Here is a 16,606-nt window from a genome sequence, read left to right on the forward strand (position 1 = left end):
TGTGATAAAGGAACAGCAGTAGCACCTTCATTCTACATAGTTCATAAATTAATAAGGAAGTTTACAGTTTTGGAAGTTTTTTTTAAGACATGGAAGGGCTCCCCAGCAGGGCTCAAGAAATAGCAAAGAGTAGCTGTAAGTCAGCGTTGGAAACATACTGAAAAATCTAGTTTTGACTTTCCATACGTGCAGATGGTGAGTGGTTGTGCCTTGTGTCTGGTGACACTCCTAATGAAGCTATTCAGAGCTTTTTGTCTTACACATAATACTGCAAAAAGGAAAGCTCACATGGCACAGCAAAGTGGTACAGGTCCAGACCATGTCTGTACCACACAGCTATTTGGTTTTTACTGTTCCTTCACTAGAAATTAAACTATGAGAAGAACAAATGTTTTTCCTGTGTTTGAAAAACATCTGTAGAAGGTAGCAACTCTTAAAAACAAAACAAAACAAAAAAATCCCCAACAAAACCAGCTTATTTGTTCATCCGTCATATTTTCCAGGCAACTGTTCTCTTGAGAAACATCCAAAAAAATAGCCAGAAGTGAGTAGTGGGGAGAGGAAAGATATATGTGAATCCCTTCAAGCAAGGCATGTCTTGGAGCTACCTAGTCCTTCTGCTGGAATGTGACCTTCATGTTCTTTCCTGATGCAGGCAAGGGTGGGGTAGCAGTTTGGGGAAGAAATCAGTTTACCTGCGAAAGCATGTTGTCTACTTGAAGAAATCAAAACTCCTTTAAAGAATGGTCTGTCCAGGCATTGCAAAAGTCCTTAGAGTTCAAGCACACATTCATTCAAGCACTCATTTGATCATGAGACTGCCTGGTTCTTGCACAATTTAAAACTGTCCAGGAGCAGATAACCACCTACAACAATAAAAAAATAAAATAAAATAAACTGATCACATGCCCAGGCAATACTTACCATGGACTGTACTTACTTTGGCTAAAGCTATAGAAGGAAATATTTTATAAAATGCCCCAGAGGGAATAAACAATTGGCAAGACAGTTAGAAAAGCAACCACAACACCCTGGTTTAATGGAGTCATTGCAAAAAAAATCCGAATAATTTAATCTCTAACAAAGGAGGGCCTGTCAGGTCAGTAACCCAGAACTGAGGTAATGGTTTCATATCACAGTCCTGCTCGGCTTGGTATTCATTTTCAACCCACAGTGGTAAAAGTAAAGTTCAACCTAACAGCAGCTGTCAAATACCTTTGGCTAATCCCCTTGTAGCTGCTTTGGTACAATTTTGGTGCTGTAATACACGGTATCACCCGACCCCAACAAGGCCACCGCACTGTTAACACTTTGCCCTTGGGAGGCACACGAGCGGGTCGGAGCGGTTACAAACTCCCCCTCAGGTATTTAGGAGAAAGACCTGCTTGCAGTCCTGACTACATCTCTGCTGTGCTTTGTGCCACGGTAGTGCTGAAATGTGTTTCTTTCCAAATCATTAAAGTCTGGCATTTCAGAGCTGGGCTCCAGGGGAAATGTCCCTGGCTCCCTGCGCCTTCCCTCCTGTATTTTGAAATGTAGATGTGAAGCTTCAGTGCACCTTCCTGCTGGATTTTCAAACAACTCAGTGTTTTACAGGCTTCAGGATATTATAAATATTGGTTCTCTTTTTTTTTTTCCTTTTTTTTTTTCTTTTTTTCTTTTTTTTTTTTTTTTTTCCTTTAACTATGTGCTCTTTGGGTTTTTCTGTTGCTTGGATTGTGCAATGTGCTGTGTGTATTTGGATGGAAGGAGCTGGGTTAGTGAATCTCACATCCCAGCAAACCCTGAGCACAGATCCATCCGTTAGAAAGGTGTGATGCCTAATGATTAGAGCAGTCTACTGAGGCATTTCTTGCTATCCACCTTGGACTTCTATTTCTCTTTATTCCTACCTAAATACCACACATGGCAATGCCTTCCCTGTGAAGTGGACATCCTTGGTGCCCAATAGGCCTTGTGAGGTTTTGGTTTCCCTTTGCATGTAGGCAGAAGGTGGCTTGTTATGTTGCCCAAGCTGACCAGAAGCCACAGGGCTTTTAGCCTGAGATGAAATAATTTGTGAGAGAGGAAAAAAAACAAAATAACATAAAATAAATCTGAGCCTAGTGTTGTACCTGGCAGGTACAAGGTGTCTGGTCATCCTTGAGGTTGGCAGATAAAGTTCATAAAGGTCATGTTGTTACATGAGCATAAACTGTGTTGCCTTTCTGGTCTTTTTTACTATAAATTCTGCTGAGCTCCACTTCTGTTCCTTCATAGTCTCTACCTGCACAGGCTTTCTCATAACCCATCTCTGAATAATTCCTCCTGAATCCTTTTTAATGAGACCTGCCACTTCTCCTGAATTTATTATAAACGGAAAATGAATGGAAGGCAGGGATGAGAAATGTCCTCTCTCATCACAGCACTGCCAGTGTCCTGAGTCTCTGCCACCTTTCAGAGGAAAATTCAGATAAAGCTGATGGATGTGGCCAACAGTCTCTGCATGTCTAGACAATCTGCATAGTTTTGCTTATCCAAACAGGCAAGTCAGAGACACTTGAAGCAAAAAGGCTTTGGGATGAGCTTCTGGTCCCTTTCAGTAGCTCTTCAAGTCTCACCTTAACCTCAGCCTTCTTCTCTTTGGATATTTCTTTGGATTTGAACCCTTAATTAATGGAAACTTTCAAGATTACACTTGGCATGGAGGACACCCTGTATGGGCAAAGCACCAGAGGGTGAAGTGTTTCCTAACTCCATTTCAGAACCATTTATCTGGGAATCACTGGCAGTCACTTTTTCATCTATGAGCAGTTTATTTTACACCCCAAAACAACTAATATTCTTTCTTTTTGCAGTTGTGTTTGCTATTTAACTCTACACGTGTTTCAATTTCTTTAGTGTTCTTACACTGAAGGAATAATAATAATAATAATAATAATAATAATAATAATAATAATAATAATAATAATAGTTGTAATAACAATAATAAAAATCTAGCTTCTTTTTTCTTTAAGGTACAACATTGTTCCACTTGACTTGCTATAACAGACTCAACTCCTTTGAAAGTAATGGAATTACATTGCCAGCACAGTTCACTGGTTTGCCTCATCTTGGAAAATTAATCTTTTTTAATGTCTAGGCCATACTGAAGCTCAGCATCAGTTTCTAACCTGTGGGAGCTAAAAATTGTAACCCAGCAGTCCCAAATCTCAGCTATGCCCTGAAAAGACCCAATATTCAAATTGGGATAACAGGGCCAAGGATCTGGTCTGGACTGTGTGACCTGAGGCTTTCACTGGAAGTCAAATGGGAGGTGATATGATTAAAATCAGAAGGAAATTACCATTTTATGCTTTCACTGCAGGCATACTCCTGTGCAAGTTGGATGGACACAAGTTCAGAGCAACCTACTCTCAAATACTCCTGGGCCACTGACTTCTTATGGGAGGTGTTGCTGTTACCAAAGCCCTTACACTGTTTCATGTAGTTCTGGTAGCCAACATCCACCTCTATCCTCATCTCATAGTTGTGGCAACTCATGAGTCCTCAGATCTGGAATGATTTGTTGATAGACTGAATGGACAGGATTGTTCTTGCTTGTACAGATTTCAGGTACTCACAGAAAAGAGAAGAACCCTGTGAAGTCAACTATTCCACCTTCCTGTATCTGAGTCTAGGTATTTATATCATGAAGTTCACAACTAGATACCAGTATCATTCTTGCTGGAAATAGCTCATCATCTGTACCTGCTGATACGCAGCAATATTTTCATCTGCAAAGCATACTAAAAATTGACAGCCAGACTTTACAAGTGCAAACTCTGATGCCTCTCCACACGCTCACAAGAAGCAGATGATTTCAAAAGCATTTGAATTTTTAACAGGGACACAGCACTAACACAGATCCCCAGGCACAGAGGACAGAGGAATTCATCAAGCAGCTCGCTGGGGACTTTGCCACATCCAGCATAATGTGCATGCACTGGGAAAGGAGTCCTATTTAACACACTACAATTTACCTGCATGATTAACCATCGACGGTGTTTTTGGATGTCTAATCAGATTATATTTGGTTTATGTACATTTTCCTAAGCAGGCCGACTGATAGATTGATCAAGGGTAGATGGGATCTGACAGCAGAATATTATGGCAGAATTCTTCCAGTGATGGATGAGCCCACCTTGACACAAACTCCAAAGCTTCGCCTCTTAGTAATAAATCTCAGCATGAAGTCATCTGTCTCTGACCTGAAGCTCGAAATCAACGACTTAGGATACTGAAGTTTCATCGTCTTTATGAACATTTAAGTTGGCTCAATGGCATAAATACACACCTCCCGCATTCAATCTCTTTAATAGTGGCAGGCCTTATAATGTTGTTTTTATTTTTTTGTTTGTTTGTTTTATAAAAGGTAGCGGCTCATAACTGACTCTCTCAGAAGCCGAAGAGGTTGCTGCTAATAGATTACATTGTGCATGATGCTTAATGAGCCATGATTGGGAAAGGAGATGGCAAATGGCACTTTGAATTGATTTAGCAGGGATTCAGTGGGAGCAATGCCACAATTCCACAAATAGCCGTAGGTTTTATGTGGTGTCATAGAATTATATAACAGGCACCTCAGGTAAAACCTTCAAAATGCCTTGCTGGTTTGGAATTTTAACTTGCATTTTCAAAAGCTAGTTAAAGTCATATTTGGAAAAATACAGATAGTTGCCCAGAGGGCTTTTTTCAAAGCAAAGGTGTAACTTGCAGTATGTGATGATCAGATAGGCATAAAAAACAGAACGAAATTTCTCCCCAAGCCCACCTGGAAAGTCCCTTGCACACTCTGGAACTCTAAAAATTGAAATATCTCATTCCTTGCTTGTAAACTGCATTACAGACAGAATATATGATGGTGTGATGTGGTGTTCGCATCCAAAATTAATAATCTCATTTGCCTGGGACTTAATCCAAGGCCACTGATGATACCGTGGCCCTATTTTTTCACGGGATTTAAGTACCAAATTTTTATCAATTTCAGCAGGAGGTCAAGGTTTAGTTCTTTTTCAGAATCTGGGTGCATGAGTCTTCAGATCATGTTTACATGCACTCGTAATGTAAAAATGTGAGGTTGTGTAACAGAAATGCTCTAAGCTCCCTGTGCTTGGTAGACATCCTGGGCAACCACTGCAGCTCCCTGAATTAATTGAGTAATGCTTTCAGGTGACCTACTGCAGACATTTTCATCTGACAAAGCCAGGAAATGGGGTTGCTAATAGACCATTTTGGAGTATTGTAAGATCACAGCAATCCCATATTTAAGGAGGTTAATATAATACTAATTGGGGCTTGGGTGAAGAGTTCATATGACAGATGAACCCACCTGAATTTTGAGAGTTTGAACAGCTGGATTCTTAACCCATATTCACTACTGCTTTGAGTGTTTTTGCTCTTTAACTAAGAAGGAAAAGAAATATCAGAAGATTGCTGTAATTGTCAGCTTTTTCTGACTAACCTTCTTGACTGCATCTTCTGGGTTCATGATGGCTGATAACATACCAATGTCATGGCCAATGAGAAAAATCAACTCATAGGACCAAATTCACCTCCTGACTGACTCTGGCAGACCTAACTGCACTCTGAGATTTTATTCCTGCTAATATCAAAGTCCAGAAACGGGCAAAGCTGTATTATTGTCAGCCCCTGTAGTGAGGCTGGGAAAGTAGGAATAACAGTTAAGTTAGACCTGCGTGAATAATTCATAAGGAATAATTTATTTGATGAATTGACCTCTTTTTTTTTTTTTTTTTTTCTCTTTTCCCTGTTCATGGCCCTGTCCACAAGCAGCCTCTGATTTTCTCTCCTCCGTTGCTACTCAAATTGAAAATATCTGTTGAATAATTTCTGAGGATAATTCTTGTTCTGCAAATTTGTCCCTGAGCAGTTCTCTGTGAACATTTCGTATCTGAAATCCCAGTGCTAGCTAGAAACACAGATCTCGTGATGTTATTCCTGTTCTTTGCATAAAGGGGACATACATTCAAAATAGTGTGTTTTCCACTCTGGCTGTTGGTAGATACACATCTTTTAATGTAGTGTTAAGCTCTGCAAGGTATGTATTTGATTGTAAGGTCCTAGTTTTGATTCCTGTGAGATAAATAATAATTATAATGAAAAGATGCTTTTCTTCGAGAATCTTCTTATAAAACTTCAGCTGCCTCCCAGTCAAATCCACTAACTGCCCAAAGAGAGCTCAAGAAAAACACAAGTGAAGGGGAACAAGTTGAACTTTTAAAAGCAAATACTTAGGCACAATCTATATCACTGTAGACCAGGTAAGTGGGAACCCTCCTGACCCAGAGCCTGTCCCTGCAAACATGGAGAGACAACAGGCACGGGGGATGCAGCACAATCTGCAGAACACGTACAGGACAAGGCGAACAGCCCTGGGCACCCTCCCAAGCCCCATCACCCCAATCAGAAAGACCACACAAGCACCTTCACCCCACTTTTACAGCTCCCACCCTGGTTTCTGAAGGCTTCAGTGCTCGATTGCTCCTCAATTCCCTCTAAAGCAGGATCATTTGTTTAATTGTTCCGCTCATCATGGTCTGGACTCACATAAGGCGACTATGAGACTGCACATTGACTTTCAGAATCAGAGGGGAAAAAAACAAGGAGCAAGACGGAGTTAAAAGTTTCAGCCATAAAAGCTTTTGACACATCTTTCTGTCTCTTTCCGTCCATGTAATCAATCTTCTAAGTTTCCAGGAACGGCTGAGATTTTTTAAAAACAGCTGTAATCTGTGGTCATTGATGGTGGAGTAGATTGTTTGCCAAACTATTACCATAACTGTCAACCGAAATCAGAAAAATAATCTCATTGTGCTGGACAGATGCCTTTCCTGCATTATTGATATAGTCACTCCAGAGTAATAGAGAAATATAAAGCATTGTTCTATTTACAAAAGGAGATTGGCCAAGTCCTTGAGAGTGAGCAGGAGGGACAGGCACTTAAAGGAAGTGAGATATGGTCAACTCAGTAAAAGTTATGTGTCAGGGTCAGGTGGCCTCCATAGTCAGCAGTAGAATCTCAGTTTTCAATAGCTTTTCCTCTCCTTTCTCACTTTCAGATTTAGCTCCAGAGCTTAATCTCTGACTAAATGAGCTTTTCAGGGTTTAAATGCAGCACCACAGAATTTACCCAGGTTTTTTTCCCCTTTTCATCTCCCCTCTGGCTGCCAGCATGACAACCCCAAATGCATCTCCGGGACTGCTGCATTTCCAGAATATGTGAAAACGCTGCACCTTCAACACGCTGCTCTCTGTAGGAAGAATAAATCAGGTCAGTCCTGCACATTATAATACAAGAGAATTTTGTTTGCTCGTCGTCAAGACATCTCAGAAAGCACTTTGCAAAGCAATGTACTAAATATGAGCATTGCAGCAAATCTTTAGGCAGATGGAGCAGCCAGCCTGCATTTAGCCATAGCGCCCACAGAGTCTTTTGCTGTTACAAATGTTTGTATATAGAGAGGGGACCAGTTTTGCATTGGAATCTGCTACAGTGAACCCATAACCCCGAGTTTCCCATTTATAGCACAAATGAATAAATATCTATATAGTCAGAGGACTGGAGGTGGGACTGCAGTTTCTATTTTCCTTGGAACACCATGCAGGGGTCAGGCACGGTGAAAGTCCTGTGATCAGCTGAGGACAGGCTCGGGGACATACGTGGTCTCCTGTCCTATCTTTTTGAAGGTTTTTTAATGCTAAAATTGCCTCACATTTCACTGCAGGGAAAAGTTTCTCTTCTCCTCAACATTTTGAAAACACAAAATTGGATTTTTTTTATTTTTTTTAGAGGGAATTATCTATAGAAGTATCCCTCCATTTAACTTGAAAAGAGAAATTAGCTTTTACAAAAATACAGTAGTTTTTAGCTTATTCTTGTTCAAAAGCAGCTATATGAGATGCTAGCCTCATTTTGGTAGCAACAAAAGTACTTTTCGGCAGCTTAATGTTTTGAGGCAACACATGGCTTTTTTCTTTCTTTCTTGCAACAAAAACATACAGATGCAATCTTTGTCTCAGTAGGAAAAAAATGGAAATAAAATCAGTTCATCAAATTTGCTGTAATGAGAATTATTGTTATACTATAACAATAATTTAAATAACAACAACAACTAAAATGCGTTTACTCCGGTTTTAAGTGAACCGTCTGTGAAAGAACCACTCAAGCAAATGGATCCTCTGGTTTGAAGTGTGAAATTCAGCAGTATGTGAAAAAAAAAACACAGGGCTAATTGAAGGAGAAATTCTTCCTGGGTGACCACCAGTCAAGCAGTAGCTTGGACCCACCGTGCAGACTGTAAAATGTTTGTAGCTTTCAAATGAGAACAAATTATTGTGAGGAAAATGCCGGACTGCCTTCAGGCAGAAGGACAAACGGTCTGTGGTCAGGAAACAAATGCACGAAGTGTCCTTGACACTGCATTTGTCTTGACACGTGCTCTTCTGCTCTGAAGTTGTTATACTCTGGTTACCACGATGTTCTGAATCCATTAGTGCCTGTTGTGGGCAAGAGGTTTGACCCAACCCTTGATGCACCGCACCACCAGCTCACACCAGCATCCAGCACACGTGAGTGCACACACGTGCAAGCTGATACCAAGACTGATAGCGATTTTAATTGGAAAGCATAAATTTGGCCTGCTAAATCTATTAACAATTTGTTTTAATTAGGAACCCAGCTGCTTCCTCAGATTTTGCAGTCTGGGTTTCAGAACTTTAGCCGTACTGAAAATGAGTCTCAAGTGAGTTGCTTCGAGTCTTTCGGCTCAGCATTTTTACAGACTTGTTGGAAGGGAGATGTTTGGAAAAGTTTCCACAGCGTGCCCATCACCCCTCCTCTCTGTCCTTGAATGATACTGACTCAGAGAGAGTAAAACTAGATCTCATTTTCAAGTGCTTCTGAAATCCGGGTGAAGTTTCTCTCTCCTTATAGAAAGCAGTCGAAGTTCACTAACAGTCTTAAATGTGGTTTCCAGGGAAGCTCACATAGGGCTGAATTAAAAGATGTTTCTGCTGCCCCAAACCATCCCTTCCCCAGTGCAGAGAGTGCAGTTAATTAAACAGATTTCCCAGTAAGTAGCATTACCGCTACTTTCTGTTATCGAGTACCTGCAAGTTAAATTCAGGACGAAACCTGCCAGCTTTAAGGACCCTGTATTGGGACTTGGAGAAACCAGACAAGAAATGTCACCCTTTTTAGGAACATTTATTTAATCAGATCACACACTAATGAACTTCTAGGCACTTGGGCACTCCCTCCTGCTAGGTTTGCATTGCCCCTGCTAGCCATAGGAGAAGCACCAATTTTTGGTTCATCCTCCTGTGGACCTGTGACAACTTGCAAAGCCTTTTCAAGTCAGTGGTCAAAATTGCCAGATGCTTCTTTTCTTCCTGGGAGTAGGAGCCTGTGCCCAGCAGGGAGTCACTTTTGCATTTGTAGATGAAGCTCAGTGGGAAAATGGAGAGGACACTTGTGCACTCACAACTCCAGAAGGCATCAGCCTTTCCCAAAAATTAACTTAAATGACAAAAACATACACTACGTCAGTGACAGTACATGGTCATTAAGAGCAAGGCATCCTCCTAAGAAGCCTAAGGCAGAACACACATAGCTAAATCTTAAAATAACATTTCATTTTTCATTAATATTTCACTGCTTACATGTCTACTCTTCTTCCTTGATCCAGGCAATGTCTTTACAGCCGTTGTCTAGGTGGAAATGGCAGTCATGAGGTTAAATGAGCTACACATATATCTCCCACCATTATTGTTTTCTCTTGGCTTTTCTGTCTTCCTTTCCTTTGCTTTTTTCTCTCCTTCATATGTAACTATCCTTTATAATGTCTTCTTTCTTTCTCTCTCTCAATCAACACCAGCTTCAGAGGTGGGTACCCACACAGCTCCCTAGGACTCCAGCCCATGGAAGAGCTCTGAGAGAAGGAAGGAAAACAAAGTGGGGTAGCAATGCAAGCCATCAGGACACAGGAGTACTGGTTTCAACCATGGTCACCATTCCTCACAGACTGATGATGGCTTTACTCCTATTTGGATGCCCAAGATGATTTCTCGGTGTCACCTTCTGAGTGGAATTAGCTGTCTGAAGGCAATTTTTTTCTATGCAACCAAGAGGTGAAAGCTGGCCTAGGTTCCCTCTCTCTTCAGCTTTGCTTTAGCTGCTCAGAAGCAGCTTTTCACATAGCTCTACTCTTGACTACATTAGTTTATTTTACCAATCAAGCTTTGATGGACAGATAATAAACATATCAGCAAAATTCTTGGACATGTTCACTGATAATAAACAGAAAACTAAGCTCTCACTGGAGTTGGTAAGAAAATGGGAATTGTTTTCTATTAAAAAAATGTTGATAAAACATTACAGACAGACTTGAAATTTTTTCATATGTGGTCTCTATATTTCATCAAACAAAGGAGAATTTCAGCCCCTTCCAAGAGAGAGGAGACTTCTCAGAGTAAGAAGTTCCTCCATATAACAAGTTCATGCAGAGCAAAAGCAGAGAGTCAGTCCTTGGACTCTGCAGAGTTCCCTTGACCAGATCTATGGGCACATATTTAAGATCTCTCAGTCCCATTTTTTTAATGATTCTTAGATGTCTTGTGTTTTCCTCTGCTTCAGAGCTCATGACGTTGCATGAAATTCAGTCTGCGTTAGAGGTCTCTAGTCTGTACACAGGAAAACAGAAGCTTGAAGTCTAAACATTAAATGAGAAAACCACAAGTAATCCTCCTCTGCTAGCTGTGATTCTATGAGTCCAACTACTTTTTTATTATACAATCTCATTATATTCAAACCAATCTTACTCTTTTGAGTAGAAGGATATGCTTTATGAGGTCTGTATACCTCAGTATATACCTTTGTAAACCCTTACCTGTGAGTATCTAACTTTTAAAAAACCAGCTGACTTGAGAGTACTTGGAGGCAGTGCCCTCCTCACATATTATTTCTTGTGCAGATGAGTGATTCCCTCCTGCTAACCCTCCCCTTTCCCCCTTTCTCCCAAAGTGCTGCTCAGCTACCTTAAGTCTTTTTTGGCTTGTTTACTAAATCTTCATTCTGTTCACTCAAGGTTAAGGACCCTCAACTTGGGTATGATCCTCCACCACGTGCTTTGGTTCCAGGATGGACTCGTGAGTAGAAGAGTCCTTAAGCCTCGACAAGCAGACTGAAAACTCAGTAAACAAGCTGAAGAAGAGAAACTCAAGAAGTGCAAGAAGTCTCCAGCCACACAGGCATGAAAGGCACTTTATACATGTATTTACAAAAAGGTCGTCAGTGACTTTGTGATGATTTATAGGATGTGTGTTTTGTATTTTTTTTATTGTCTTACCCTTGCCACAGCCCTTACCAGTCAAAGCCGGGTTTATGGTGCACCCATTTGCTCAATAAACCTATTAGTTGAATTCTGAAAAGCCCTATGCAGAATTGCTTTTTTTTCTCAAAAAGAACAAATTCCAAAGAAATTTAAGTACATTTTTTTAAATAAAAATGTGTTTCTGCAACCTAACAATACAAATGTTCAGGAGGTATATTCTATATAAACTTACATAATCCTGTGTATATTTAAAAGTTTCCATAGAAACCCCTTGTCAAAAGAACAACATTGCTCTGGGCTATTTGTAACCCACATCTAGCAATGTCCAGCTCACGTATGGGGACCAGGAGGTGACTCTGATGTCAGCAAAGGAATGGTCTTGGTTGTTTTCAGTTTCTCAGCCGGAGCAGAAGGTGCAAAGTAACAATCCTTCATTATCCATAGACAGAGACAATAATGGTGACAAAGTTTAGGTTATCCGACCCCTGGAAACATCCAAATGCCAACCCACCTGCCTTCCCTTACAGGGACATTTCTGGTAAAGCTAAGTGCTTCTGTAAGAGGGAATGAGCACGCAAGGTCTCAGTTCTCCTTAAGCAAGGATATTTGTTCTGCATGTCACAGATTTTTCCCTCCAGAATAAGCTGCTCTTCTAATAAACGCTGTTTTGACAGCAGTGTTGCAGTTTGCCAGGAGCTGCTCCCAACGCAGCCTGCCTGGCTGCGCATCTGCAAAGGCAGCTGCAAAGTTGCAGCCCTAATTCTCACACTATTCCTCGTCCTCTCTTTTATTCCATTTTTCAAGACAAAAGGGGAGGGGGAAAGGGGGAAAGGAGAGAAAAAAAAATATCCAGCCTTTTCCTCCCACCTCTGGAAACACTACAGTTTACAGGTGCTGTAAGCTGCCCTGAGTTTCTATCTGACGGCAAATGGGAGTCAACAGCAGCCCATCTTATCCACTTCAGAAATGAGCCCTGGCTGATTGGACAAATATTTCCTATTTACCAGCTTCTCCCCCCTCCTGGATAATTCTAGGGTTAATCCACTGCACCACCTCCTCAGCCCAGCCCCGTGATATTGACACTTAAGAAACACAGAGCTGTTTATATTTCATTGGAGAGCTCATACTATCAATTTTCACATTAGTGAGTCCAGCTATTGCTCTCTTCTATAGGGATCTATTGAGTGGTGGCAGTAGAGATATCCGCTGTAGTGAAGGGAAAAAAAAATACTTAGCTGTCTGATGAAATGTTTTAAATGCATAGGGTTCACCTTGGGGTTGGCTGCTGCTCAGATTTTATCCATTAATAACACGCAGGGCTGCCACACTACTCTCCAGGGCTGATAGGAAAAATAGTACCACTTACAGATCCCCTGGTTTGCCTCGGGGAGAGTGCACCAAATGCAGCACATATCATACATTTCAGGGCTGAAATTTACTCCACAAGAAGAAAAAAAAAACCCAAACATTCTTTATATTAAAAAACAAAACCCAACCCTATTCCTGAAGCACAGACAAAGGGAAGTTGCCATGTAGGCCAGTAGTTGCAGACCTCAAGTGCTTTGCTTATGGTATGAAATGCCTCTGGGCAAAACAGGGCTAAGATTTCAGTGTAAAGGGACTTTTTTAGCTTACTGCCCTGCAGGTTGACATTTCACCCAGCAGGGAGAAGAATCTGAATTGTTACAAGGAGCCAAGCACGAAAGAGTAGACTCTTGGTCAGCCATCATCCTTCCAGCAAAAGAATCTCATTTATTTATATGTTCTTTTTTTTTTTTTTTTCCCTACCCTTGAAACAATTCACAGGAAAATGATCATCAGAATGAGAATTGTTAACTGATTAGATTATTGTCGGCATTCAGTACAAGAACACAGCCAAGTGCTCAAGGGTAAGTATTATTTTCATCTAGTGATGAAGCTAAGAAAGGATTCTGCACCCAATTCCCTGTACATTAATGATCTGAAGATATTTGGGTTGGGTTGCATTGTTTTCCCCTCTCTTTCAAAGTAAGCCACAGAGCTCTTTGCTGCCAGGAAGTGTTATTTAAGAATATGAGTTTCTTTTGTAAAGGGAAGGGCATAATTAGATGTTAAGAGCTGATTATTGTATTGTTCTCCACAGAGATTTGCAAAAGGAACTGCATTTGAAGAAAGAAGGGAAAGTATGTATTGTGCTTGGAAAGTGAGAGGTATCTGCCTCAAAAATTCTTTGTCTCCATATCTGAAAACTTTTTACAAGAGATGAGAATAACCCAATTTTCCATTGCAAGCAGTCTATTGACCTACAATACCTGCTGTGGGAAGCTGGCACTAGAGTTCCCACCCCAAAGACCAGCAAAATCTCCCATCTCCTCAAGTATGGATCACTTGAAACAGAAAACCATGATTGCTCTTGTGCCTGCAACTCTGCTGTTTTCTGCTCCTCCAACCCCAGAGAGCACCTCATGCTGCCTCCCTTAGAGACTCAGAGGAACAAAATGTTCCTCTCAGAGGAGCCTTTGGAAGCAATAAACCCTTCTGAGGGGACAAGAACCCATCGAGCCCATCTGAACTCCATAAGACAATTAATGAAGGACATACTGTAGGCATTTATCCATGTTGCACCCGGAAGAGACCTGGATGCAGGTAGGTATCCACTAAGAATCTCCTTACTCTCATAGCACAGAAGACATGCTCTCTAGTGACCATCTGCATAAAAATGTTAAAAATCAAGCTGACAAACCTTGTGCTTTTCTCTGGAGGCTCGTGGCACAGTCTCTGGCAGATCAGTCTGGGGACAGCCCACACGGCCCTTCAGCTGCTGCTGACCTCCATTTGATTTTCAGCAGTGGCAGCTGTGAGGGGATGCTCAGCTGATTTACACATTTACTTCTTTATCGCCCTTCTCACCAAGCAAGAAGTCCTTCAGCCCTGCTTCACACCTCCTGAAGCCACAGAGACATCACCTCCTCAGAGCTGCCTCTTTCTGCTGCTGGTTCTTCCTCCTTGGTCCCTGTTATATATAACACGGAAGATGGAGTTCATCTAAAATATACCTTACAGCTCAAGTTCCTACCAGAACAGAATACTACCTGTATTTTAAAGGCTATCACAATGACCTGGCCACCCAGCAGAACCTCAGCCTGTGCTGGCCCATTTCACCTCTGCTGATAGGACCTGTAATAGTTGTGATGAGCTGGGAAATGCTGCAATTTTAGACAACTGGACTTCTTTCTAGCAATTCCTAAGGAATTTGTCCTCTCTTTCTAGGAAAGAGAATAGACAACCCAGGACAAGGTGTTGTAGCCTGTTTGGTGGATCCTCACTATTTTTCCAAGGCTCCTCATGGTATCTCATTATTAAAATCTTTAAGGCCCATTGTTCCTACTACCCCTATCAGAAGTTTGCTCCAAAACCTCACAGAAGTTGTGCTAAAAAAGTTCTAATCCTCAAAATGTAGGATTGTATAAAAGAGAAACAGTGCCTCAAACTTTTCAATCTATTTTCTATTGCTACATTTAAACTATGCTCCAAAGCCCCTAAATATCATTTTCTAAGCTATGTATACAAGCACAAAGAGGAAAGACATATAAGAGCACCTCAGCCTTCCTGACCTCAGGCAAAATGATTCTCATAGCCCAGACTCATCCTTTTACAGTCCTTATCCCTGTCCCTTCTTTTTTTCCCCTCTGTCAGACCACAGCTTCACCTGGAGAATAAAAAAAATAAACTAACCCTTATATACAAGAGATACAGCAGTTCCACATTTTATCATCTGTTTGTAAAAAATGGATTTCTTTATGACCAGGCAAGTTCTTGGAGCCAAAGCCATCCCTGATTTGGAGGTAGGTGTCATAGTCCTTTTTTTTAATCTGCAGTAACAGTGTATAGCTGTATCACAATTAACACACTCCATGTGCCAAACTGTAACGAACTTGCCTATTCTCCTTGGACCTGCTTCCAGTCTGAGGTGAGAACTAATGAATTGTCAGGGCCACAGGAGGAAGACAAGGACGTGGAAGCAGACGGGAAAGAATAAGAATGCAAACATCTGCGTGTAGAGGACAAAGCTCCTCTCTCTCAGGTTATGCAGACACTTCGTAAGGAATTGGCAACCTGAGCCACCCTTTTCCCTGCAATCACTCTGTTTAGTTAGGACTGAACCCAAACGCGCTTTGTACAGGAGATTGTTAGAACACATCCCTTCAGTTTATTGTTGTGGTTTGGTGGTTTTTTTTCCTTCTATGCATCTTCATCCTTCATGGTTGATTTAGATTATGATGTAAACTAACTGAACATGACACAGCTGCTCTCTTCAATAACTAAGGAGATGCCGGCTGCCACTCACCCTGGTGCTTTGGTGATTCACAGCAGGGCCTGTTGGGTTGATGGGGCCCCTCTTTTTTGGCATCTGTCTACACCATCCTCATGCAGTTTGCTGAAACAAAACCAATGATGTTAGCAGCATATGGGCAGCAAGAACAGGGGTCATTTACCTTATTTGCCAACAAAGTAAAGGACAAGGCCCAGTGGAACAGCAATATATTGAGAAGAGCTGGCAGCACAGCAGCAGAAGAGGAAACCATGGGCGGGAAAGATCCCTGGAGTCACCTCTGCCTGTACGTCCCTTTCCTGTGAAATGTGTGGTTTCTGAGGTCTGTACAGACTATTTGATTCTAAGTTCTGCGAGTTTTGATCAGCTGAGCTGCCTCTGCCAAATCGAACTCGTCTGGCTGATGTGGACACCCCACCTCAGACACAAAGACTTACTCCAAACCTTGCTGAAAGCCGAGCAAGATTTTGTTGACAATCAAACTCATTCAACAGCTAACAGAAAATAAATCATTTCCATCTGCGTGCGCTTGGACTAATAAAGGCTTGGTTTGAAACTGGAGAAGCCAAAAACCTGTCAGGGATCCAATCTAATTGTATATCTAACCTGACCAGAAGTAAGAATAATTGGAAACCTCTCAAGTACATTGTTCTTCTTAACTTACTGGGACAAACCACACACCAACAGCTTGCACAGACTGACTTCTGCAAACAAAATCAGTCTGGATAATCTTGGAGAAGACACTGAGCACTCAGACTTCCAGATTACCTTGTTCCCTGCTAGAAGAAAAATATTAAGCACTTTTTTCTTTGGAGTAGTACCTCTAGGCATAAGGTTACAGTGCTGGGCATGTTTTAACATATAGGCTGTGCTGAAACAGAGAACTTGATGAAGGTGGTTAGTGGAGAAAAATAGCTCTAAA

The 16,606-nt window shown here is 41.3% G+C and overlaps 1 long non-coding RNA gene across 2 annotated transcripts in view; it reads right to left on the reverse strand.

Moving 5' to 3' along the window:
• LOC135580559 (uncharacterized) overlaps positions 1 to 16,606 on the reverse strand; it is a 79,296-nt gene that overhangs the window by 60,677 nt on the left and 2,013 nt on the right. The window contains exons 2-3 of one of the 2 annotated variants that reach the window (XR_010475359.1): positions 15,700 to 15,789; positions 696 to 866 (exon numbers count right to left, since the gene is read on the reverse strand). This is a non-coding gene — a long non-coding RNA (uncharacterized LOC135580559). The remainder of the gene's footprint in view (positions 1 to 695; positions 867 to 15,699; positions 15,790 to 16,606) is intronic. The other variant, XR_010475358.1, reaches the window with a different exon arrangement.

This window comes from Columba livia, chromosome 11 (genome assembly GCF_036013475.1).
Source record: "Columba livia isolate bColLiv1 breed racing homer chromosome 11, bColLiv1.pat.W.v2, whole genome shotgun sequence".
NCBI lineage: Eukaryota > Metazoa > Chordata > Aves > Columbiformes > Columbidae > Columba > Columba livia.